The 25,112-nt window shown below is 37.5% G+C and overlaps 1 protein-coding gene across 9 annotated transcripts in view; it reads left to right on the top strand.

Annotated features, from left to right (window-relative positions):
* PPFIBP1 (PPFIA binding protein 1) overlaps positions 1-25,112 on the top strand; it is a 211,428-nt gene that overhangs the window by 100,142 nt on the left and 86,174 nt on the right. For all 9 annotated transcript variants that reach the window (XM_079139307.1, XM_079139306.1, XM_079139305.1 and 6 more), the window contains exon 3: positions 16,488-16,555. The gene's annotated coding sequence lies outside the window, so the exon portion shown is untranslated. The remainder of the gene's footprint in view (positions 1-16,487; positions 16,556-25,112) is intronic.

Raw genomic sequence — 25,112 nt, forward strand, 5'->3', positions numbered from 1 at the left:
GGAAATCAGAAACTATGAAACAGAAAAGATAAATGGTTTATTACCTCCCCAAAGCACAACCTTTTAGTGATATAAATCAGATTCATGAGTGGTAGGATCTGTGATAGGGCTTTGGTTTCAACTACAAAGATGTAAGAGGACTTTTTGGAGGATAGAAATAATCTATGTCAGCACTGTCAAAAAAAGTTTGAACCATAATCATAAATCATTAACTTTTACCTTTTCAAATAGGTACATTAGGAAAATGAAAAAGTTAAAAATAATTTTACTGTATTTTATTAAATTCCTATAAAATGTTTTAGTTGCTCCATAAAATACATATGAAGTTACTAATTATCTCTTTTACATTTTTTAAACAAAATCTTTGAAATATGGCTTGTACTATATACTTACATCTAGTTTTGGACTGGCCTTATTTCAAGTGCTTAGTAGCCACAGGTGCATCTGTATTGAGCCATATAGCTCAGCACTGTTTGGGAAGCCCTTATAGCACTCTAAACATTTGTCAAAGTTTATTGAACTGTACACTGAAAAAGGACAACTTTTACTATATGTAAGGGTTCTTAGTTTTTCAAAAATTCCTGCAAGCCAAAATGAAACAATAAATATTCCTTCCATGAACATATATTAAAATTATCTTCTAAAACTAATCTCTGAAATGGGAAATTATTCAATTCCAAAAATAAAATTTAACAGTATGCATTGGAACCATTCCAGCTGTTGATCTTCACAAACTTCAGGGGCTTGTTTATTGTGTATAAACATGAGTTATCTCCATTACATAGCTTAGTTTAGAAAGGACCAGTGAAATTTTAATCTATTAATTAAAAAGACTTTATATTTGGGGCAAGATAAAAATGAGCCCTCATTGTTTTGAGAAACACCTAATGCTATTCTCAGGAAAGAGCTTGTCCTTTTTGTTGTTGTTGTTTGTTCTTGTTTTTTGTACCATGTGTCTTGCTGCAGTATTTAAAAAAATCACTTGTTTATTGACTTCCTTCTGCTTCTATTATAGCACGTGTTTTGTAGTAACTATTTTGACAATGGATTTGTCTAGACAATCTGGGTGGTATAATGGTGGGGTTCTTGTGCTCACTTCGTAGGAGGAGCTTGTGGGGAAGTAAGTTTAACTTTCATAACTAGACCATGGAGATGATTTGGCTGTAGAATAGTGTAACACACTAGTTTTAAATAATGTTGTTTGCTCTTTAATAGTCATTTTGGTGTTTTTCTTTTTCATCTGAAATTACAAATAAATGAGTCCAGGAGAAATAGGCCAAAAGGTAGCTTCAAAATGTTCTTGAAGTATGGATATCTGGCCAAAAAAAAAAAAAAAAAAAAGATAAAATTTATTACATTGAAAAATCCATTCCATAAATTTTCAGCTGAGGAAGACTCATGTAAGAAAATTATTTCACAGTATTCATGGACTAAATCCTAAAAAGTACACGAAGTATGATGTAGTTGTAAAACTTTACAACCCACAGAATACATTTAAGAAGTGGGCCCCAAGGTAAGAACAAGGCAATCCCTTCTCAGTTTGTTCTATCAGTTTAGAGTTAGGTTAGTGTTCTGATCATCCAAAAAACTGTTAGTCCAAATATAAAGATTTGTCAGTATGTATTTCATCAATAGCAATGATAATCAAGATTTTAGTGTGCACTGAAAATGCAGATTCCCATGCCCCAATCCTAGGAAATTCTGATTCTTCCGACTCTGAATGGGGCCTGGAATCTCTCCCAGCGTGTATTTTGGTGATTCCTGTAGCAGACCTCACTTTGGGAAATGTTGATCTAGAGCAACAGTTAGACTTCTTTTGGTTTTTCTATGTGTATTAGAAACTGTGGGAATGCAGATAAAAGGCAGGATCCCTGTTATGATTGTGCTAACAGAACTTAAGATACAAGGTAGTATGCCAAGAGTGGTACAGCCACTAGGAACTAAAGGAGCTTGGAGCAGGAAAGTAGTGCCACCAACAGTTGACTCAAGGACATGGGTAAGATTCAGATTAGTGGAGATAATATTGTGTGTCTACCTATGGGAGGTAGCATGAGATCCAAAAGGGAGGATGACCTTTGCTTAGATATTGATACAATTATGAAGCACCAAGGAAAAATTTTTTTTTATTTTTACAGACTGCATTTTGATTCATTGTAAACAAATGGGGTACAAATTTTCATTTCTAGGGCTCTACACAATGTAGATTCACACCATTTATGTAATCATACATATACATAGGGTAATAGTGTCTGCCTGTCTATTTTCTCTTCCCCCATCCCCTCCCACCCAAAGTTCCTCTACACCACCCAAAGTTCCTCCATTCTTCTCTTGCCTCCCCAGCCACCCCCCTCCCATTATATATCATCATCCACTTCTCAGAGAAAACATTTGACCTTTGGTTTTTTGGGCTTGGCCTATTTAACTTAGCATGATATTTTCCAACTCCATCCATTTACCAGCAAATGCCATAATTTTATTCTTCTTTATGGCTGAGTAATATTCCACTTGTATATATACCACAGTTTCTTTATGGTCAATTGAATGCCTCTAGGTTGGTTCCACAATCTAGTGAATTGAGCAACTGTGAACATTGATGTGGCCGCATCACCGTAGTATGCTGATTTTAAGTCCTTTCGGTATAAACTGAGGAGTGGAATAGCTGGGTCAAATGGTGAGTCCATTCCACATTTTTTGAGGAATCTCCATACTGCTTTCCAGAGTGGCTGCACAAATTTGCAGCTCCACCAACAATATATGAGTGTGCCTTTTCCCCCACATCCACACCAATATTTCTTATTGCTTGTGTTCTTAATAATAGCCATTCTAATTGGAGTTAGATGAAATCTTAGGTTGGTTTTAATTTGCATTTCTCTAATTACTAGAGATGATGAGCACTTTTTTATATATTTCTTGATACCTGTATATCTTCTGTAACGTGTCTGCCCAGTTACTTAGCCCATTTATTGATTGGGTTCTTTGTATTTTGGGTGTAAAGTTTTTTAAGTTCTTTATAAACTTTGGAGATGAGCGCTCTGTCTAAAGTGTGTGTGGAAAAGATTTTCTCCCACTGTGTAGGCTCTCTCTTTACATTGTTGATTGTGTTCTTTACTGAGAAAAAGCTTTTTAGTTTGAATCCATCCCTTTTATTGATTCTTGCTTTGATTTCTTGCACTATGAGGGTCTTGTTAAGGAAGTCTGGTCCTAAGCCAACGTGATGAGATTCGGGCCTACTTTTTTTTCTATTTGGTGAAGGGTCTCAGGTATAATTCCTAGATCTTTGATTCATTTTGAGTTGAGTTTTGTATAGGGTGAGAGATAGGGGTTTAGTTTCATTTTACTGCATGTGGATTTCCAGTTTTGCCAGCACCATTTGTTGAAGAGGCTATCTTTTCTCCATTGTATGTTTTTGGCAAGTTTGTCTAGTATGAGATAACTATACTTATGTGGGTTTGTCTTTCTGTCTTCTATTCTGTACTATTGATCTACCTGTCTGTTTTGGTGCCAATACCATGCTGTTTTTGTTACTGTTGCTCTATAGCAGACTTTAAAGTCTGATATTGTGATACTTCCTGCATCACTCTTCCTACCTACGATTGCTTTGGCTATTCTGGGTCTTTTGTTCTTCCAGATGAATTTCATAATTACTTTCTCTATTTCTATGAAGAATGTCTTTGGAATTTTAATTTGAATTGTGTCAAATCTGTATAGCGCCTTTGGAAGTGTGACCATTTTGATAATATTATTAATTCTGCCTATACAAGAACATGAGAGATCTTTCCATCTTCCAAGGTCTTCCTCAATTTCTTTTGTTAATGTTCTGTAGTTTTCATTGTAGAGGTTTTCACCTCTTTTGTTAAATTGATTCCCAAGTTTGTTTTTTTTTTTTTTTTGAGGCTTTTGTGAACGGAGTTGTTTTCCTCATTTCTCTTTCAGATGATTCATTGCTTATATATAGAAATGCATGAGATTTATGTGTGTTGATTTTATATCCTGCTATTTTGCTGAATTCATTTATTAGGTCTAGAAGTTTTCTGGTGGAGATTTTTGGATCTTCTAAATATAAAATCATGTCATCAATAAATAGTGACAGCTTGAGTTCTTCTTTTCCTGTTCATATCCCTTTAATTTCTTTGGTCTGTCTAATTGCTCTGGCTAGTATTTCAAGCACAATGTTGAATAGGAGTGGTGAAAGAAGACATGCCTCTCTTGTTCCAGTTTTTAAAGGGAATGCTTTCAGTTTTTCTCCATTAAGAATGGTGTTGTCCATGCACTTAGTATAAATAACCTTTACAATGTTGAGGTATGTTCCTACTATCCCTATCTTTTCTAGTGTTTTGAGCATGAAGGGGTGTTGTATTTTGCCAAACACTTTCTTTGCACCTATTGAAATAATCATATGATTCTTAACCTTAAGTCTATTGATGTGATGCATTACATTTATTGATTTATGGATTTGAACCAACCTTGCATCCCTGGGACAAACACCACTTGATCGTGGTGCACTATCTTCTTAATATGTTTTTGGATACAGTTTGCCAGTATTTTGTTAAGGATCTTTGCATCTATATTGATCAGAGATATCTGTCTAAAGTTTTCTTTCCTTGATGTGTTTTTGTCTGGTTGTGGTATCAGAGTGATACAAGCTTCATAGAATGAATTTGGAAGGTTCCCTCCTTTTCTGTTTCATGAAATACTTTGAGGAATATTGGTATAAGTTCTTTTTTGAAGGTCTTGTAGAACTCAGCTGAGAATTTGTGTGGTCCTGGGCTTTCTTGGTTGGTATGCTTTTGATAGCGTCCTCTATTTCATTTCTTGAAATTGATCTATTTAAATTGTGTATGTCTTCCTGGTTCAGTTGGGAAGATCATATATCTCTAGAAATTTGTTGATATCTTTGAGATTTTCTATTTTGTTGAAGTAGGATTTTCAAAGTAGCTTCTCATTATGTCATGTATTTCAATGGTGTCATGGTATTTCCTTTTTTATCACAAATTTTAATAATTTGAGTTTTCTCTCTCTTCATTAGTGTGACTAATTTGTCAATTTTGTTTACTTTTTCAAGGAACCAACTTTTTGTTTTGTCAATTTTTTGAATTGTTTCTTGTGTTTCACTTTCATTGATTTCAGCTCTGATTTTAATTATTTCCTGTCTTCTACTACTTTTGATGTTTTTGTTCTTTTTCTAGGGCTTTGAGATTTAATGTTAGGTCATTTAGTTGTCGACTTAATTTATTCTTTTTTGAATGCATTCCATACAATGGATTTTCCTTAGAGGCTTTCATAGTGTCCCCCAGAGATTTTGATATGTTGTATTGTCATTCTCATTTAACTCTAAGAATTTTTTTTATCTCCTCCCTGATGTTTTCTGTTATCCATGCTTCATTCATAAATATTATTTAGTCTCCAGGTGTTGGAGTAGTTTCTGTTTTTTATTTTGTCATTGATTTCTAATTTCATTCCATTATGATCTGATAGAACACAATGTAGTATCTTATTTTTCGCATTTGCTAAGGGCTTCTTTTTGGCATAACATATGGTCTATTTTAGAGAAGAATCCATGTGCTGCTGAGAAGAACGTGTATTTATTGGTTGATGGATGAAATATTCTATGTATGTCTGTTAAGTCTAACTTATTGATTGTATTATTGAGTTCTGTGGTTTCTTTGTTTAGTTTTTGTTTGGAACATCTATCCAGTGGTGACAATGGTGTGTTAAAGTCACCAGAATTATTGTGTTGTGGTCTATTATGTCTTCCTGATTTATGGCTCCCTTAAGGAGTATCAAATGACCTTTATCCCTTCTGACTAACTTTGGCTCGAAGTCCACCTTATCTGATATAAGGATGGAAACCCTTAGTTTTTTACTGAGTCCGTGTGCAGGGTAGGTCCTCCCTACCCCCAATCCTTTCATCTTTAGTCTATGAATGTCCTTTTGTATGAGATGAGTCTCTTGAAGGCAGCATCTTGTTGGGTCTCTTTTTAATCCAATCTGCTAGTCTGTTTTTGATTGATGTGTTTTGGCTATTAACATTCAGAGTTATTATTGAGATATGATTTGTATGCCTAGTCATTTTTACTTATTTTTGATTTTTAACTTGACTTGGTTTCTCCTTTGATTGGCTTTTCCTTTAAGGTAATTCCTCCCTTTGCTGACCTACATTGTTGTTTTTCATTTCCTCCTCATGAAATATTTTGCTGAGAATGTTCTGTAGCTCAGGCTTTCTTTGTTTATATTCTTTTAAGTTATGTTTGTCATGGAAGGATTTTATTTTGTCTTCAAATCTGAAGGTTAGTTTTGCAGGGTAGAGGATTCTTGGTTGGCAACCATGTTACTTCAGAGCTTGAAATATGTTGTTCCAGGCCCTTCTAGCTTTTAGGATCCGGGCTGAGAAATCTGATATTTGTATTGGTTTCCCCCTGTATGTAATCTGATGCTTTTCTACTGCAGCCTTTAAAATCCTGTTTGTATGTTAGCACTTTCATTATAATGTGCCTTGGTGTGGATCTGTTACAATTTTGTGCATTTGGTGTTTTGTAAGCTTCTTGTAGTTGATTTTCCATTTCATTCTTCATGTTTGGGAAATTTTCTGATATTATTTTATTGAATAAGTTGTTCATTCCTTTGGTTGGTATCTCTGTGCCTTCCTCAATCCTGATAATTTTTAAATTTGATCTTTTCATGAGAGGTTCTGTTCATGATTTCTTACCATCTCCTCTGTTTGGTCAACTTGATATTTAAGATTAAGTATTTTATCTTCACTGTCTGAGGTTCTGTCTTCTAAGTGGATCTAGTCTGTTGTTGATGTTTTCCATTGAGTTTTTTTATTTGGTTTATTGTTTCCTTCATTTCAAGGATTTCTGTTCATTTTTTTTTTTTTTTTTGGTTTTTGTTTTTTTTGTTTTTTTGAGAATCGCTTATCTCTTTGTTGAAATGATCGTGTGCTTCCTGCAGTTGCTCTTTCAACTGCTTACTGGAGTGATCATTCTTTGCCTGCATTTGCTCTCTTACCTCATCCTTTGCTTCATGAATCATCTTAATCATGTTTATAATCTGAAGTCCTTTTCTGACATTTCTTCTACCATACTGTCATTGGATTCTATTAATATAGAATCTTGGTTTGTTTGAAACACTTTATTCCCTTGTTTTTTCATGTTGTTCATGTATCTTCCCCTCTAGCAGTGCAGATCTGGGGTGTTGCGCTTTACCCCCTATTGACTTATAGTGACCCGCAGGTTTCCAAAACCTCTTCTTTAAGGGGGAGATCAATATTAGCAGCACCCAGTATAGACAATATGCAGCCCTAAACCAAATAGTCCCTGTGAAGACGTTAACAATATTGTCATAATAAACAGAGAGGATGAGTTCAATTATTATCTACGGTATAACAAATATATTTGCATTAAGGTCTGCAGTTTCTAATGGAGGACAAAGAGGATGGGGAGGGTATAGGATGTAACTATTAATGGGATAAGAAAAGAGTATGTAGAAATTCTAGATCATAGGAAGAGTGAAAGTGGAATCAAAAGAAGTTGGTTGTTAGCATGAGAAAACAAAGAGATTCTGAGGAAACAGGTAAACAAAAGGAAAAGAGAGTAAGAAAAATAAAAACTTTAAAACTATCAAAAAGGAGGGAAAAAAAAGAAAAAAAAATCTACAGTATAACAGTCATATAATATTCAAACCTCCCAGTCTCCAGTAGCCTGATGTGTGATAGGTACTAGACAGTGAACTTCCAGTCTCTTGCAGGCATCTCAGGATGGGATTTGTTCCACCTAAAGATGGCAGCTTCTGCTTCCAGGATAATCCAAGATGGCTGCACTGGCTTCCAAACGTGTTGGCAAATGGGGAGCTGCAGCGTGGGGCGTGGGTGCTGAGTCTGTATGGGGTGCGGTTGATCAGGCCGGGGTCCCTGGAGGTGGGCACAGTCGGTCAGGCTGGGGTGTTCCTGCAGGTCCTGGCTGTTGTATCAAAATGGTGGCAACCACATGTAACCAAACATGCAGGTACTTTGGTAGTGGACTTCCAGACAACAGCTTGCAGCTGTCAATCCACTGGTAGTCTGCGGGCATTCTGTAGGTTACCAGCCGATGATCAGCAGGTGGACCTCAGTCAGTGGGTGATGGGTAGGTGAAAGGCAGACAAGAGGCAAGCAAATGGGCAAATGGCCGATTACAGACTGAAAATAGTCGATATGCTCTCAGAGTGCGGGTGATCAAGGTAGACAAGTGGAGTAAACAGCAGGGGATCAATGAGCAGCAAAGACTGCCTCACAGAGAAAGAGGTTTTTCCTCTGCTTGAAATCCAAGTTATGGAGCAACAAGGAACACAGCCTCCCTCTAGGCCACCTTCTTGGATCTCTCCCAAGGAAATTTTAACAGAAAATTACTGTAAATAGGTAGAAACAGATATGAGGAAAATCCAATTGACCATTGTCAGTGGTTTTGAAGCTTCAACCTGAATCATTTGGAGGACTTGTTACAACACAGATTCTGGGTCCCATCCTTGGAGTTTCAGAGTTCATTAGGTCTGGGTGGAGCCTGAGAGTTCACATGTCTCACAGGTAATCATGTTTTGCTCATCTAGAGACTGCACTTTGAGACCCATTGCTCTTAATGAATTTGATGTCTTGATTCATTAAAATAAAAATCTGTAGCTTATGATTGGAACACATTGTGGTAGCAAGAATTGGGAAAGGGGATGGTTATCAGGCTGCTAATGTATTTCACTGCATAATCCTCACAGATTTTATGTCTTCTTTTTTTTTTTTTTTTTTTTTTTTTGCATAAAAGTAGAGTATGACCATTATGAGAAGTGGGGTGTTTTTTGTTTTGTTTTAAATTCTGCTGCTATTGGACTGGGGCTGTGGCTCAGTGACAGAGTGCTTACCTAGCGTGTGTGAGGCACTCGATTCGATCCTAAGCATCACATAAAAATACATAAATAAAATGAAGCCATTCTCTCCATCTCCATCTACAACTACAATTTTTTTTTTTTTTTTACAAAAATCCGGTATTGCTGAAAAATCATTTATTACTAAACTGACTTCAGTGTACAATCGGGATACATGGAATACTTGTGAATACATGTTAAAATCGTGTAGTCCAAATCAACACAGCATTTCTTCAAGATAGTTTAGCATACATTTTTTTCAGTCTGAAAATAATTAACACATTAGCTGTCATTGATTTGTGCATCATAATCAAAATATTACTCTTGAAAAAAATTGATTAATCTGTGTCTGAAAATTCTGTGCTGCTGTCATTGGCCTCATTACCAGATGTGCTGTCACTCACGTAAGATGTGTTCAAGCTTTGTCCTGCAGCATTCTGAAAAAACCATGTAAGTCGACTTTCAGAAATATACCAACAGTGTGCAATGTGCTGACAATTCTAGCTTGTGACTAGCAGTGCATGAGAGGACAAATGTGCATCCATATGCCACTGCTACATACTGGTGCTCTATCTTTAAGTGGCATGATAAACTGAATTATATATATGATGAGATAATTATGAGTTGAAAAGTTGTAAACCAATCTTTGGAATGGAAAAAAAAAACAGATGTGATGATTATGCAGTGAAATATGGTATGTGACTTTGAACTTCTACCACGTGGGCTATTTTCTTTCTTCTGAGATTTCTCCACTCTCAAAGCAACTGGTCTAACAACAATCAACAACAACAACAACAGAAAATTAAAACCACTCTGGGAGTCGGGGTGGAAATGTGGCTGTGGAGAGTAATTCAGTAACTACCAGTCTTTCATTCAGCATGGAGCCGTAGAACTCCAGAGCTTACAAAACTCTGAACAAAATTGCATTTCTCAGATTTTATAAGTATTTTGTATAAGTATCTCAGAAAACATAAGTATTTTGGTATATCATATTTTAATACCAAAATATACTAGAAGGCATTTTATCCAGTGCTTTTTGGAAGTCTTAACTCTTAACCCTGAACTCAAGACCTGCACCCCCCAACTTGCTCCTCCTCCAGTTTTCTCTATAAATGACAGCAGCATCTGCCTCTTCTTTTGGTGCCACAGGTTATTGTCATCTCAGACAGCATTCTTTCTTTCTCACAGTTTCACTCCTGCATTGTCATTCTCAAAGTTGTGTCAGTTCCAGCTCCTGACATATCTTGAATATCTGCTTCTCCCACTTCCTGTCCCCACTTAGTCTAGTCCACCAACTCTGAATCTTCCCACATTGTTGGCTCCTCTGATACATCACCCACAATGGAGCCAGAGAGATTTTTTGAGAAACACAAACTGTTATCGGGTCAGCCCTGTGCTTAGGATCCTTCAGTTACACCCTTCTTGATTGTTTATAGGATAATCTTCCTTTTAAACTTTTTTTAAAATAAAATTTAATTGGCACATTATATATATGAAATAGTATGATACATTGTGACATTAATACCTGCATGTACCATAATTTGGTCAATTTCAGTCTCTATTACTTCCCTTTTCTCTCCCTCCCTCCCTCTGCCCTTTCCTCTGCAGGTTTTTAAGTTCTCAAACTGGCCCTGCCAATACTGTAAGCCACATTTAGAGCTTTTGTTCTTTGTATTCTAAAATAATTACAACTAGATTTCTGAGACTAATCTGTACTGAGGCTTGACTATAGGTGGTGGGATGGTTTCAACTGTGTCCCTCCAAAATTTGTATGTTAAAATATCTCAGAGTGTGACTTTTTTTTGCAGGGAGGGTACCAGGGTTTGAACCCAGGGGTGCTTAACCACTGAACTACATCATCAGCTCTTAATGTTTTATCTTGAGACAGGGTCTCCCTAAATTGCTGAGGCTGGCTTTGAACTTTCACTACTCTTGCCTCAGCCTCCTGAACTACTGGGTTTACAGACGTGTGCCACCACGCCTGGTGCCACAGTGTAATGTTTTCTGAACAGTCTTCAGAGAGATAATTTTAGGTTAAATGAAACCACTGATCTAATGTGATTTAATGTTGGATTAAGGGCCCCAAATTTGTTCTGTACATTTCAGTCCAACTACTTCACTTCCTGAATTAAAGGCATTTAAAATGACCACCCTCCACTGAGGTAACTCTGTATCCCAAGGGCATTTTCCCCAAAGGTAGCCATGGAGAAGGGAATGAATGTGATACTCTCAGATGACATGTCTATTAAGATTAAAACTGAAAAATAGGTATTGAGCATCAGTGATGAATCTACTGAAAGAGAAGTTAGGAGAACTGCCCCATTCACAAGAGCTGCCCAAAAAAAAAAAAAAAAACTTGGAAATCAGTCTAACAAAAGTGGTGAAAGACCTCTACAAAGAAAAACTACAGAACACTAAAGAGAGAAATTAAAGAAGACGTTAGAAGATGGAAAGATCTCCCATGTTCTTGGATAAGCAGAATTAATATTGTCCAACTGGCCATACCACCGAAAGTGTTACACAGATTTAAAGCAGTTCTTATTAAAATACCAATGACATTCTTCATAGAACCAGAAAAAGCAATTGTGAAATTCACTTGGAAAAATAAAAGATTCAGAATAGCCAATGCATTCCTTAGCAAGAAGAGTGAAGTAGGAGGCATCACAATACCAGAACTTAAAACTATACCTCAGAGCCATAGTAACAAAAACAGCAGGATATTGACACCAGAACAGATACACAGAGCAGTGATACAGAATAGAAGACACAGAGACAAACCCACATAAATACAGTTATCTCATACTAGACAGAAATACCAAAAACATTCATTGGAGAAGATAGCCTCTTCAACAAATGGTGCTGGGAAAGCTGGAAATTCATATACAACAAAATGAAATTAAACCTCTATTTCTCACCCTGCACAAAAATCAACTCAAAGTGGATCAAAGACTTAGGCACTAGAACAGAGACCCTGTGCCTGATAGCCTTAGGATCTGACTTCCTTAACGAGACTTCTGAAATGCAAGAAGTAAAATCAAGAATCAATAAAGGGGTGGATTTGAACTAAAAAGCTTCTTCTCAGCAAAAGAAACAATAATGTGAAGAGGGAGCCTATAGAATGAGATATAATCTTTACCGTAAGCACCTCAGATAGAGCATTAATCTTCAGGATATATAAATAACTCAATGTAACACCAAAAACCCCAAGAAATCCAGTCAATGAAAGCGCTAAGGAACTGAACAAAGACTTCACAGAAGAAGAAATACAGTCAACAAATATATGAAAAAATTTTCAATATCTCTAGAATTAGAGAAATGCAAATCAAAATTAAGATTTCATTTCAGTCAAGACTGGCAATTATCAAAAATACAAGCAACAATAAATGTTAGTGAGGTTGTGGGGAAATAGGTATACTCATACTTTGCTGGTGGGACTGCAAATTAGTGCAACCATTATTGAAAGCAGTATGGAGATTCCTCAGAAAACTTGGAATGGAACTACCATTTGACCCAACTATCCCACTCCTCAGTTTATACCCAAAGGACTTAAAATCAGCATACTATAGTAACAGGGCCACATCAATGTTTATAGCAGCTCACTCACAATAGCTAAACTATGGAACCAATCTTGGTGCCCTTCAACAGATGAATGGGTAAACAAAATGTGATATATACACACACACACACACACACACACACACACACACACATTATGGAGTATTACTCTGCCTTAAGAATGCAATTATGGCATTTGCCTGTAAATTAATGGAGCTAGATAATACCATGCTAAGCAAAATAAGCCAGTCCCAAGGAACCAAAGGCCTAATGTTTTCTCTGATATGTGGATGCTAACTCACAACAAGGTGAGGGGGATAGGGGGACAGAGGGACGTGAAGGGAGGGGAACAGAAATGAGGGAAGGAAGGAAAGTAGAAGGAATCAAACATTATTACTCTGTGTACATATATGCCTACATGACTGGTGTGATTCTATATCATGTAAAACCAAAAGAATGAGAAGTTATACTACATTTATGTATGATGTGTCAAAATGCATTTTGTCATGTTTAACTAATTAGAACAAATTTTAAAATTCAAAATATCCAAAAGGGGTTGACAGTGAAAAGAGTTCCTCTTACCAACAAATATAATTTCTTATCTTATGTGTCTTTGCAGAAGTTAATGGATAGCTAAGCCAGTATTATATGTCATATAATATTGATGTTGCCCTTTTCCCACTTAATATAACTAGGAAATAAATTTTAAAAACAACAACAACAAAAATAGGTATTGAGTCCATGCCACTGCTTATCCATAGAGAACCTAGTAAATTAGAAAATGGTACCCCTTTCCAGGCAAATGCAGCCCCCTGTGCTGAAGTGGGCTGAGTTTCAGCATCCACTTACTCAGGGTGAGGCACCTTGTACAGGACATAACCTGCACAGCCACAGTGGTGACCTTGACTGTAGGTCTCCAAATTGAAATAGGTCTTTTCTTCCTATTTAGAAGTAGAAGAATAATAAGTAACTTCAGGAAATCCCTGACAACCCAGTAATTTAGTAATGATAATAAATATGAAAGACTTTCACCATGAAGCTGTAGAAATCATTTTTTGTGTGAATAGAATGACATCCCATATGCATCTTTCAAGCCAGCATAGTTAAATCTATGCTACTTCTTCAGTGGCTGTCTTATAGTTGAAGATCAGTGTAATTACAATCTAGAACCTCGCTAGCTGCTAGCATCTACATTTGGAATGGATCACCTAAAGCCCCGACTGCTGTGGTTTTCTGTGTGGAGGAGGGCCCCTGACTTGCTAGAGAACCCAGCATTCTTTAATTGGACATGTTTGCTCTTGTGGAAATGACTTGAAGTACTTGAAGCCTGGCATCAGAATAAATGGGAGGAGAACCAGTTCTTGCTAGGCCTAGTCATCCTATAAAAATTTGAATTGAATGTATTAAGCATTTTCATTGTTGATATAAAACTACTTGTCAATCATGAGGTTGCTTTGACATACATATGTGCCCTCTGCCAGGATCCTAGCATAAACCTCTCTCTGCAAAAACACTGAATAAATATTGCTATGATTTTGCTTATTTTAATTTTGTCTTGATTTGGAGAAAGTTTTGTTTTCTGTTTTCAAATTCAGTGTTGTGTATTAGTTTATTTTCCCCTGTGTTTTTAGATTTGTGGATGTGCCTAAATTTTACTGGGGGGGTGGTGAGGTATAAGAAGGTAGGAAAAACTAGCACATATGCACAGGACTTCAAACTCCAGTGGATACTCTGGAGGTCTTTACTAGATCTGTCAATAGGAATCTGGAAGCAAGTAATCACTTTATAGATGTTTGTTATGATGCTGAAGTTGCTGAATGTGCTGTATCAAATTGAATCAATATATCTTCTTTATGACTAGGGCATAAGAAGCAGTCGGCTTAATGTTGTCACTGAAGAGAATTTATTGTGGCTAGCAGATTATTGCCTACATGGAATTGGGGTTTTCAGGTCTACTGCTCCCTGCAGAGTTCTCTATGCTGTAGGCATTGGCAAGGTTAGGTCCCTCTGAGGGCTATGAAGGAAGGATCTGTTTCATGCCTCACTCTCCTTGGCTGGTGGATGGCCATCTTCCCCTTTACATGTATCCTTTTATAAGGATACAAGTTATGTTGGACTAGGGCCCACTACAGTGGTTTCATTTAACCTAAATGATCTCTTTGAATGTTGTTCACAAAAGGTCACTCTCTGGGTACTGGGGTTCAGGACTTTAATATACACAATTGAAACCATCCCTCCATCTAGAGATAAGCCTCAATACAGATTAGCCTCAGAAATCTAGCTATACTTCTTTTGGGATCTTCTATGAATCAGAAAAAAATCTGCAAATGAGTTGAATTTTAACCCTTTGCCAGATCCAACAGAGTATTGGTTCTGCAGTCAACTGTGTTCTTGTTCTTTCTCATTTATTTTATGAATCATTAAGCCCAAAAATGTTAGAATGAAAACAAATACAAGACGACTCCTTTTCACCCCAAGTCTGTGGCCTGTAAAATATCTCGTACATTCCAGGTTCTGAGGGTTTGAAACAGCCTGTTGCTCTGTAGTGTGTTTTTACTTGACACCTTGTTTGAGTTCCACCATTCTTGTCTCATTTTCTACATATGCTTTGTTTAGCAGAGCAGTTTTGACATTTACAGCTCTTCAATGTTTTGGACTAACTGTCCCAAGATCTTACAGCTGCCTTTTCTGGCAGTGATTCTGTCAAAGATGTTAAAGGATATCTTCCTTTTCTCCTCTGGAACCTTCCCAGCTTTTGGAAGATCTAGGCATCTGCCAGGACACTCTCTGCAGCACCTTGGCTTCTGTCATACTTATATGCCCTATCTGTACTACTACTACTATTTTTTTTTTTTTTTTTTTTGGCGGAGGGGCGCTGTGGCAGGGATTGAATCCAGGGGCACTTTACCACTGAGCCACATTCCCAGCCCTTTTTTATTTTGAGACAGGGTCCTACTAAATTGCTTAGGACCTTGCTAAGTTGCTGAGTCTGGTCTTGAGTTTGCGATCCTCCTGCCTCAGGCTCCTGAGTTGCTGAGATTACAGGCATGTGCCACTGTGCCCAGGTTCCATCTGTACTTTTAATCTTGTTCACTCCCTGTTCCCAAGTGTGTCAGGTGTTACTGTGACTGCCTAGTACCTTCTTAGGCTCCTGGGTACTGAGATCCAACCCATATGTTGTTTCTTGTTGCCAGAGACCAGGTGGAATGAAACCTTTTCTTCTTTACTAGATAAGTCAAGTTTTGCTTCCCCTAAGGTATATGCCAAATTATGAGCATCTGTTAATAAAACCACCCATCCCTGCAGGAAGTAGAATTTTGGGATGGTTATAGGTAATGCTCCTCCCCTTTGTCATCATTGTCTACAAGCCTGTATCAGTGTGGAAGGAGACCAGGGGTCAAGGATCCTTTCCATTTGTTGTGAAATACTCTAGTAATCTTTATTATTAAGGCAAAATAGAATATTAAAACATTTTCATTTAACATGATGGCGTATGCATTTTTCTGAAATGGAAGGTCAGTTCTCTATTGCTTCATTACACAGTTAAATCATTGAATACTTTCTAAACTAGGCTTTCTCCACAGATAGGGATCTTTGGTTAGCTTTGGAGTCCCCCTCTGCTTTTGTCAGTCTCTTTAGGAAAGGCACTTATGGAGGAGTTCACATGTAGAACTCAAGTTCCACCTGACCTCTTACTGATAAAAAGGTGATGTAATTATATCGTGTACAACCAGAGAAATGAAAAGTTGTATTCTTTTTGTGTACAATGAATCAAAATGCATTCTGCTTTCATGTATAACTAAATAGAACAAACAATAAAAAAAAGGAATTTGCTGGGTAAGAGTAGGTTTCTCTGTCACCCTTATAAAGAATGGATTGCTTGGTTAAAACTTTTCTACCATTTGCTAGCCGTCTGCAAGGAAGTGAGCTACATTTTTAACAAAACTAATATGCAGGAAGAAGGCCAACCATTTTACCTGTTTTTTATTTAAAACAGGTTTTTCTCCACAAGTTCTGCCTCTGACTGGTCTCTTTATTTTCAGAGCCTTGAGCTGTTGGTTGTATCGGAGCAGAGGAAGACCTGGGACCCCTTCTGTCCAGAGGAAATCAGGTAACTTGAGATGCTTGGGTAGATTTGAGTAATTCTAGTACTTAGACTTCACCTGACAGTCATGTCTGACTTTCCACTCTTGTAAGTCCCAGAGGAGAACAGGGATTCCCACAGAGCTGAGTAACCAGGAAAGGAGCCTCACCTTGCAGCTTCTACCTGGTGACCTAGGTTCTGGCATCTGACCTCTTTGAAAGAAAAAAGCCCAGGGGATTCCTCTCAAAATCCAATTTCTGAATTTTCTTAAATACTCTTTCCAGGAGAAATCTTCTAGCAGAGCCTCGACATGAGGATGTTTTTAAATTTTTTCCTACAGACTTGGAACATCAGGCCCAGCATAATTTTTCAGCCCTTGACATCAGTCCTGTGAGCTTATTTTCCAGGACTTACAACTGCTCTTGGGTGTAGTCCCATCTGCCTCTGGCCACCAATCTTCTTGGAATAGAGGGCAATTGAACTAACTCCTAGTTTCTTCCTTCGGGCTGATAATGACTTCACCCTTCCCATACATTTTTATATAGCTGTTTCTTGGACCCACATCTCAGATCTATAGCGTCCCAGGTGGCTACTTTATGTCCAATATTTCTTCCTATCCTCTGATAACATGGTTTTACTATAGATTTATACCAAGCAGCTATTCACAATTTCCATTCCCATCATGGTAGGAAGACCCCCTTGCCTAAGACTTGTTTAACTTTTTGCTTACACACCGGAACCTCCAACAAGATGAGAAACCTTGGTAAGCTCTCGAACAGCAGTCATAAGCCTCAACCTTCTCTTGTGCAAATGAGTCACAGATCTTAGGGGCAGAGGTGGTGGTGGAGGGAGGTTGTTAAAAAGCTATGACATGTTTTACTTCAACAAATAATGGTTATATAACCAAAATCAAAAAATTCCTCCATTTATTTGCAATTGTTTTGAAGGTTTATGTTCAATAGCTCTACAATGACAATTGCTATGTATTTATTTAAATTAAACAGAAAAAAGTTCATGTGCTGATTCAAAGGAGGAATTGCTGGTATTTGCTAGCACATATTAGTTAATGGAGTGACTGTTTTACAGTTATTTCATGTAAGTTGTCAATCTGAGAAACCCATCTTGATTTGGTTCATTAACCTAATGAATGAATCATTAATAGGAGAACCAGTCACACAATACTATTGCTCCTACAGGCAGATCCTTGTAAGGTCTGGGGCTTGTGGGTCTCAGATCTAGCAGCTCACCACTTCTTCCCATTCTAGATTTTTAAGGCACCATCACATTTTACATCTCTTAAGATCCTGTTATTCTACAGCCACATCAATGTTTATAGCAGTTCAATTCACAATAGCTAGATTGTGGAACCAACCTAAATGCCCTTCAACAGATGAATGGATAAAGAAACTGTGGTATATATATATACAACGGAATGTTATTCAGCTATAAATAAAAATAATATTATGGCATTTACAGATAAATAGATGGAATTGGACAATATCATGCTAAGTGAAATAAGCCAATCCCCAAAACCCAAAGGCTGAATGTTTTCTCTGATAAGTGAATGATGGTACATAATGAAGGTGGGGGGTAAGAGAAGAATGGAGGAACTTTAGATTAGTACAGGGAAATGAGATGGGGGAGGGGACGGGGCATGAAAGATAGTGGAATGAGACAGACATCATCACCCTATGCACATGTATGGATACATGAATAGTATGAATCTACATCATGTACAATCATAGAAACAAAAAGTTGTACCCCATTTGTGTACGATCAATCAAAATACAGTCTGTAAAAAATATATATTAAAAAAAAAAAAGATCAACTCTAACTCCATTTCTCAAATCCGGGGAATTCAGCAAGTTATTTAAAAGATTTCTAAGACTGCATATTTGCAGAAAGATATTGAGAAGTAGAAAATGGCACTCCGACTTTGGCCGAATAGGTAGAGGGCAAAGATAAACATTAAAAAGACCATAATAATGCATGTAAAGTACATGTCCACACTCAGCAGAGGGGTGGGTGGAACTGGAGGACCAGTTTGTAATAGATTACCAGAATAAAAAGAACTAAAATGGATGTGCCTGTGTTTCCTTAAGGAAGGAATTTATGGTATTTACTAGTACAAAGCAATCACTGAAAAGTATGAATAAACATTCCAGTTCCTGCTAGAGGCTTCCCCAGACATCCTGGTGACTTCAGCTGAGACCTAGGCCCTTTCCCCATAGCAATGACCAAAGATGTGTCCCAGAATAGCAGGATAAATAGGAAGAGTTTGCACAAAAGAAACAATTTGTAAAGGACATTTAATGTGTTCATACCTCAGTTTCTTCTGTAAAAAGAGATTAGTAATAATAGGGTTGCTCTGAATCAGTTGGATACTTAGCACTTACAGATAGATACAAGTTGTTCTTTTTTTAATTCTCCTTTTCCCTCCTTGTCTTCCTACCAACTTTCCCCCCTTTCCTTTGTCTACCCTTAACCTCATTATTTTGAAGTATAATATATAGAGTAGGATAGTAATTTTTTAAATTCTAGTTATTTCTATACCTCCTTCCCCAAATTTTCAGAGCTCAGTTTCAAAAATACACATTACATATCCTACTGATAAACATTTAGGTTGTTTCTAGGTTTTTTGGTTTTCATTTGATTCCCTTCTCTGCCACTTTGAAGCCATGTGACCTCTTCAAGTGACATTGACTTTGAAGGCATTTTTTTTTAGGTGATGCTTAGGTGGCAGCTGAATTGATGCGGGTTATGGAGCACGAGGGGGTTAAGCAGAATGTGGGAACCATTCGCTTCAAGAGTGTAATTGTGAAGAGTAAGAGTTAGATCTGTAGCTTAGAAAGGGTGAAAGGAAAGTGGAAAGTTTTTTTGGTTTGGGCTGGGATTTTTAGGTCCAGAAGATTTTCATCATGTTCATTGGTTGAGCAGAAGGGAACAGAGGAATGGAAGAGATTGAAGGTATGAAAGTGAAGGAGTACTTGTTCGAAGGTCTAGGGTCTGATCAAGAATAAAAGAACAAGGGCTGAGGGTATAGCCAAGAGGTAAACCATCTGCTTAGCATGCTTGAGGCCTGGGTTCAATCCCTAGCACCCAAAACAAGAAGAATAAAAGAGGCAAGTAGGTTTACACAGGAACTTTAGACAGAGGAGACTTCCTCAGAATAGGCCATGATGTTCTTGGAATGGTGAAATACAGAGTAATCTGCTGAGATCAGGGTAGGCAGGAATAGGAATAGGTTAGGGGAGGGTTTCATAGGAATTTTTAGAGATAGCTATTATGAGAAATGTGGCCAAGAGGGGTCTGATGATGAATAAAAGTATTCTTTCAAGTAACATGTGGTGTCCAGTCTAGATTAGATAGCAGGCATTTGAAGTGGAGCCAACCCAAATTTTCTCTAGCTGTGCTTGGTACAGTTAAATCAAGACACAATAAGGAGTTTCATGAGGAAAAATAAATGTTTATATTACTATACTTAGCAGAAGGCAGGAATTGAAGCAGCCTAAGATGAATGTAATTCAAAGACATTCACCGTGGGACTGCATTCTCTGCAAATCCTTGGACTCATGACTTTCCCGTCCATTGACCTCAAATATCAGATACATCAAGCTCTTCCTTATTGGGGCCTTTTCAGTTGCTGCTCTTTCTACCTAGAAGATTTTTGCAGATACAAGGCTTTCTCCCTCTCTCCTTCAGGACTTTCGTCAATGGTGCTTGATCATTGAGGCGTTCTCTGATTATTGTATTAGAAATGGTAACTTAGCATTTTCTTTCTGCACAGAGAGCCAGCACAATGTATATTAAGCCAGACTGTTGCCTCAGACCCACTTTCTGGCTATGTGACTTGGGTCTCCTCTCTGCATCTCAGTTTTTTTAGATATAAGGTGGGAATAAATAGTGTGCCAGTAGGGTATTGTGAGTTTCAATGAATCAGTATATGAAAAGTGCTTAAAACAGTACCTGATATACAATAAACCAAATGATATCTGAATCTCCCTTCTTCGTTTTATTATTTTCCCCCAAGTTTTGATCACTTTCCTGTGACGTGTACTTTGAAACTGTTGTTTATGGTTTCTTGCCATTGTACGTAGGCTTCATCAGAGCCACAACTTTACTTTGACTTTTTCTTCTTTTCCTTTTCTATTTTTTTTTTCTTTCCCCCTTCACTGCTATACCCTTATCACTTAGAATAGTGATGCTGTATAATAGATACTCAATAAATTCTGTTCAGTCTGTGATTTAATGAGATAGGGGTCTGCATGCTTTCAGGAGGCCAAAGGACGAGTTGGGGAAGAAGTTGGGATCTTTTCCTGCATAAGGCTGGATGATCAATGCTTGAGGTCTTGTGGATTACAGCTGCTGACTGCTGCCACAGTGTGGTAGCTGCCAAAAATGTGTGAACAAACAAGTGTGATCGTGTTCCAATGAAACCTGACCAAAAACAGGCCATAGTTTGTCAACCCTGGAGTTTGGGTATCATTTTACTGATTTGTTTTACTGATCCTCATTGTTCCTGCCTTAAGCCCACTCCCAACTATAGCAATTTATGCTTTTCACTTGGAACTGAGTGATAATATAACTTGAAAACATTATATTACCCATTATTACTTGGTTCAGTTCCCATTAAGTATACAAAATTGGCATATGTCTATTAATATGTTAACAGTAAATAACAATGTTAAAAACATATTGTACTTTTAACAGTATAGTTTCTAGTTTCAAGTCGGTTCCCTGCGCTGCCCCTCACCCCAACAGCTGAAAACACTGTACTGATGTTTCTGGCCAGAACCATGTAGGCTATAAAAATAAAAGAACCACGAATGTCAGCATTCCACTTAATGTATGGCCAAAAGGGTAAGTAACACTCAACTGAAATAGAAACTAATGGAAATTACCTACATGACAAATAGTTTAGTTTTTAAAATTATCTTTAAAAGCTTATTCTTTCACAAAACCCTTCCTAACCCAGTTTTTGCCATTTCCCCCAGTCTGGTATGCTGGTGAGATTCTTCCAGTTTTTTAAATATAGTGCATTCTTTTTTTTTAAGTTGTCAATGGACCTTTTTTTTTTTTAATTTATTAATATGTAGTGCTGAGAATCGAATCCAGTGCCTCACACATGCTAGGCAAGTACTCTACCATTGAGCCACAACTCCAGCTTAAGCATAGTGAGTTCTTGACCACTGTCCATGAATACAAACTGTAAAACACTGACACAAAAGATATAGATTTTATTGCTGTAATTAAGACAAAGTGCTGGGGGCTAGGTTTGTAGCTCAGTGGTAGAGCGCTTCCTAGCACGTGGGAGGCACTGGGTTCAATCCTCGGCACCACATAAAATTAAATAAATAAAATAAAGGTATCGTGTCCATCTATAACTAAAAAAATCTTTAAAAAAAAGTGGATGAAAATCGATACTCAAGTATATATGACTACAATTGATGTTAATTTCATACAACCAGAAATGGTTTCTGTGTCACCTTTTGAACTTAACAGTGCGTCATTGTCACCAATGCTAGTTTCTGACTTGCCATTTAATTGTTTTCATTATCGTATTTGTGTGGGAAGAGAGTAAAGGTGAACCATGCCCCCCAGTTGTTGAGGTCTTCTCAGGTGCTGTGCCGCCCCTTCTCCGTAGTCCACAGCTGCAGTTTCCAGTCAAAGCATTGTGTATGCCTGTGCCCAAGATACCCAACCAGTGCTTCCAGAGCAGGGCTGCATACACTATGTTTGGTGAAGAAAAAGTCTTTTCTTAGTTCTACTTGATTGCGGACTTGATTTCTTCTTGTAAAATTTAATACAAAATAAAATTGAGTTGCCAGAAAAATTATCATAGCTGAACATCTCAGCAAAGTAAAAAAAAAAAAAAAAAATGCTTATTCTCAGTTTCTGTACTTATTTCCTAGTAGACCAGTAAAAGTTTGTGGACCAGTACCAGTCCACAGACCACATGCTAGAGAAATATTCTTGATCCAGTGTAAAACAGACTTTTCTTATATTGGAATGCAAAACATGTTTGTGTACATAATTGCACATGTGTGCTATCTCGTTACCGAAATGGCAGCTACTACCCCCAAACAGAGAGCTTTTCTTTTCTTGGTCTGCTTTTGCAGTTTTCTGTCTCCAGTACTTGGCACATGGTAGGCCCTCAGTCAAGAGTTGTTGCATGTGTGCATATGTATATGTACATATGACCAAATCAAAATTTCACAAAATAAGACTTAAACATGATTCCCTGTGAAATAATCTTTTTTGTTTTATATTTTATTTAAATAAATGCTGATTCCATGCTATTAAATATATTTCACAACCTTCTAATCTTTGGGATCTTGACCCATGGTTTATAAAACATTCCTTTAGCAGGTGCTTTAGCAAGTTCCTTTAGTAGCAACTTGTTTCTCTTTTCCTCCTCTCCTGAGTTTGAGTAGCTCTTAATCTATTCCTGCTTTTCTTAGGGTATAAGACTCTCACATATTCTACACTGGGCAGTAGTCCAAATAGAGTAGGCTGGATTTGTGCATCTGTGTAGGGAAATAGGAAACAGAGGAGTCTGTAGGTTTTCTTTTTAAGAGCTAAAAAGAGAAGAATGGAGTTAGGGTTACGGTATAGAACAATTACAAGTTGAAACAGGCCCCTGTTACTCCTTCACCTTACTGGGAATCAAGTTTGCAAATTTAGGAATAATGCCATTCTAAAGCAGCATCATGAATTTGGTACATCTTGAGGAGCATGAAATTTCACTTTGTAACATTGTGGGCAGCAAAACTGACACCAGTAATCACATCTACCCCAATTTATCTTCAAAGTTACTGTTGGGCCAGGCGACGTGGTGCATGCCTATAGTCCCAGCGGCTCCGGAGGCCGAGGTAAGAGGATTGTAAGTTCAAAGCCAGCCTCAGCAAAAGTGAGGTGATAAGCAACTCAGTGAGACTTTGTCTCTAAATAAAGTACAACGTAGGGCTGGGGATGTGGTTCAATGGTTGAGTGCCCCTGAGTTCAATCCCTAGTACTGCCCCCCACCCCAAGAAAAAAAAAGTTACTGTTGGGAAGGAGGTTTCTGGCTTATGCAGCTAAGAGTTAGTGACACAATTAGCCAAAAGAGGAACTATAGCAACTGGAATAGTGAGGACATCAGTGTGTGTTTGAGGAGCCCCTGTATTTGGTATGTACCACATGAGACAGTGGGATCAGATATCTGATACATGGTCTCTGTTTTCAAGGATCTTACAGCTTACGCAAGAAGATGAACACTTTAAAAATCAAAAAAATCATGTCTTGTGGAGACATGTCAGGGATGCTATGAGAGAGGTAGGATCATCAAAGCTTTGAATGACAGCGTGCCTGAGCTGAGCTGAACCTTGAAAGTACAGTTGACCTTTGTCATCTGTGAATTCGATCACCTGCAGATTGAAAATATTCAGGAAAAAAAATTACATTTGTACTGAATATGCATAGACTTCTTTTCTCATATTCCCTCTACAATAGAATGGCTATTTACATAGCATTTACATTGTATTAAGTATTATAAAATAATCTAGAGATGACAACGTATACGGGAGGTTGTAAATAGGTTATATACAAATATAGTGCCATTTTATATAAGGTACTTGAGCAACTGTGGATACCAAGGGACAACTTGTATGTGTCCCAGGACGTAGAGGGGTGATCCAGGCAGAAAAGGAACAGCACAAAGGTAAGAGAGCAGAGTTGTGTTCAGAGAGGGGCACATCACACAGTATGGTGAGAGACTGGCAAGGATGGTAGTCTGAAGTGTGGGTTGGAAGCTAATGAGAGAAATCAGGTTGGTATTCTTAAGTCAAGTCGTAATACCCTTTTGATAAATACATACTGAAACAGCAAGAGGCATACTGGGAACAGCATGAATCTCTCACTTCTTTAGTGACCTTGGACAAATTCCTAACTTCTCCATGTGGTAGACCAATAGCTTAGATTAGGTAGAAGTGGAGCATTCTTTCCACCTTATCATAATATCATCATTTACTGACATTTAATACACATAAGTTTAAGCAACATCCTTTTATCAAGGAAGCAGAAGATCTTGGCTTATTGTGTGGACCTTTTGGTCAACTCCATTCTGCTTATCATTCCTAAGGTTAACAGCAGAAAACTGAGAGGCTCATTTCCTTTTCCCTTGCTGCTTCATTTGTTTGAATACATACCAGCTTTGCCATAGCATCTTTGTGGCTCTTCATTTTAGTGAACAAAAGAAGTAACTATTATTAATGCACCATCATTACTACTCCTATGCTCTGCCTTCCTTTCAATTCTAAGAGACTCTTCCATTTTGAGAGAGTGTGTGTGTAGGTGTGTGTGTGTGCACGCATGCACACACGTGTAGATGGCTAAAATAACAAGTATTTTACCATTTGGTTTGTAAATATTTGGGGAGTTCTTTAGTATGATAGAAAAACTAACTATTTAAGACAGTGTATCATGGTCAAAGGTGTTTGAAAATTCTGTGTTTTAAAAATATAGATGAAAAATATAAACTTTTTATTATGGAAAACCTCAAATATATAAAAATGTAGGTAGAATAATATAATGTACCTCCATGTAC

This window comes from Sciurus vulgaris (genome assembly GCF_902686455.1).
Source record: "Sciurus vulgaris genome assembly, chromosome: 5".
NCBI lineage: Eukaryota > Metazoa > Chordata > Mammalia > Rodentia > Sciuridae > Sciurus > Sciurus vulgaris.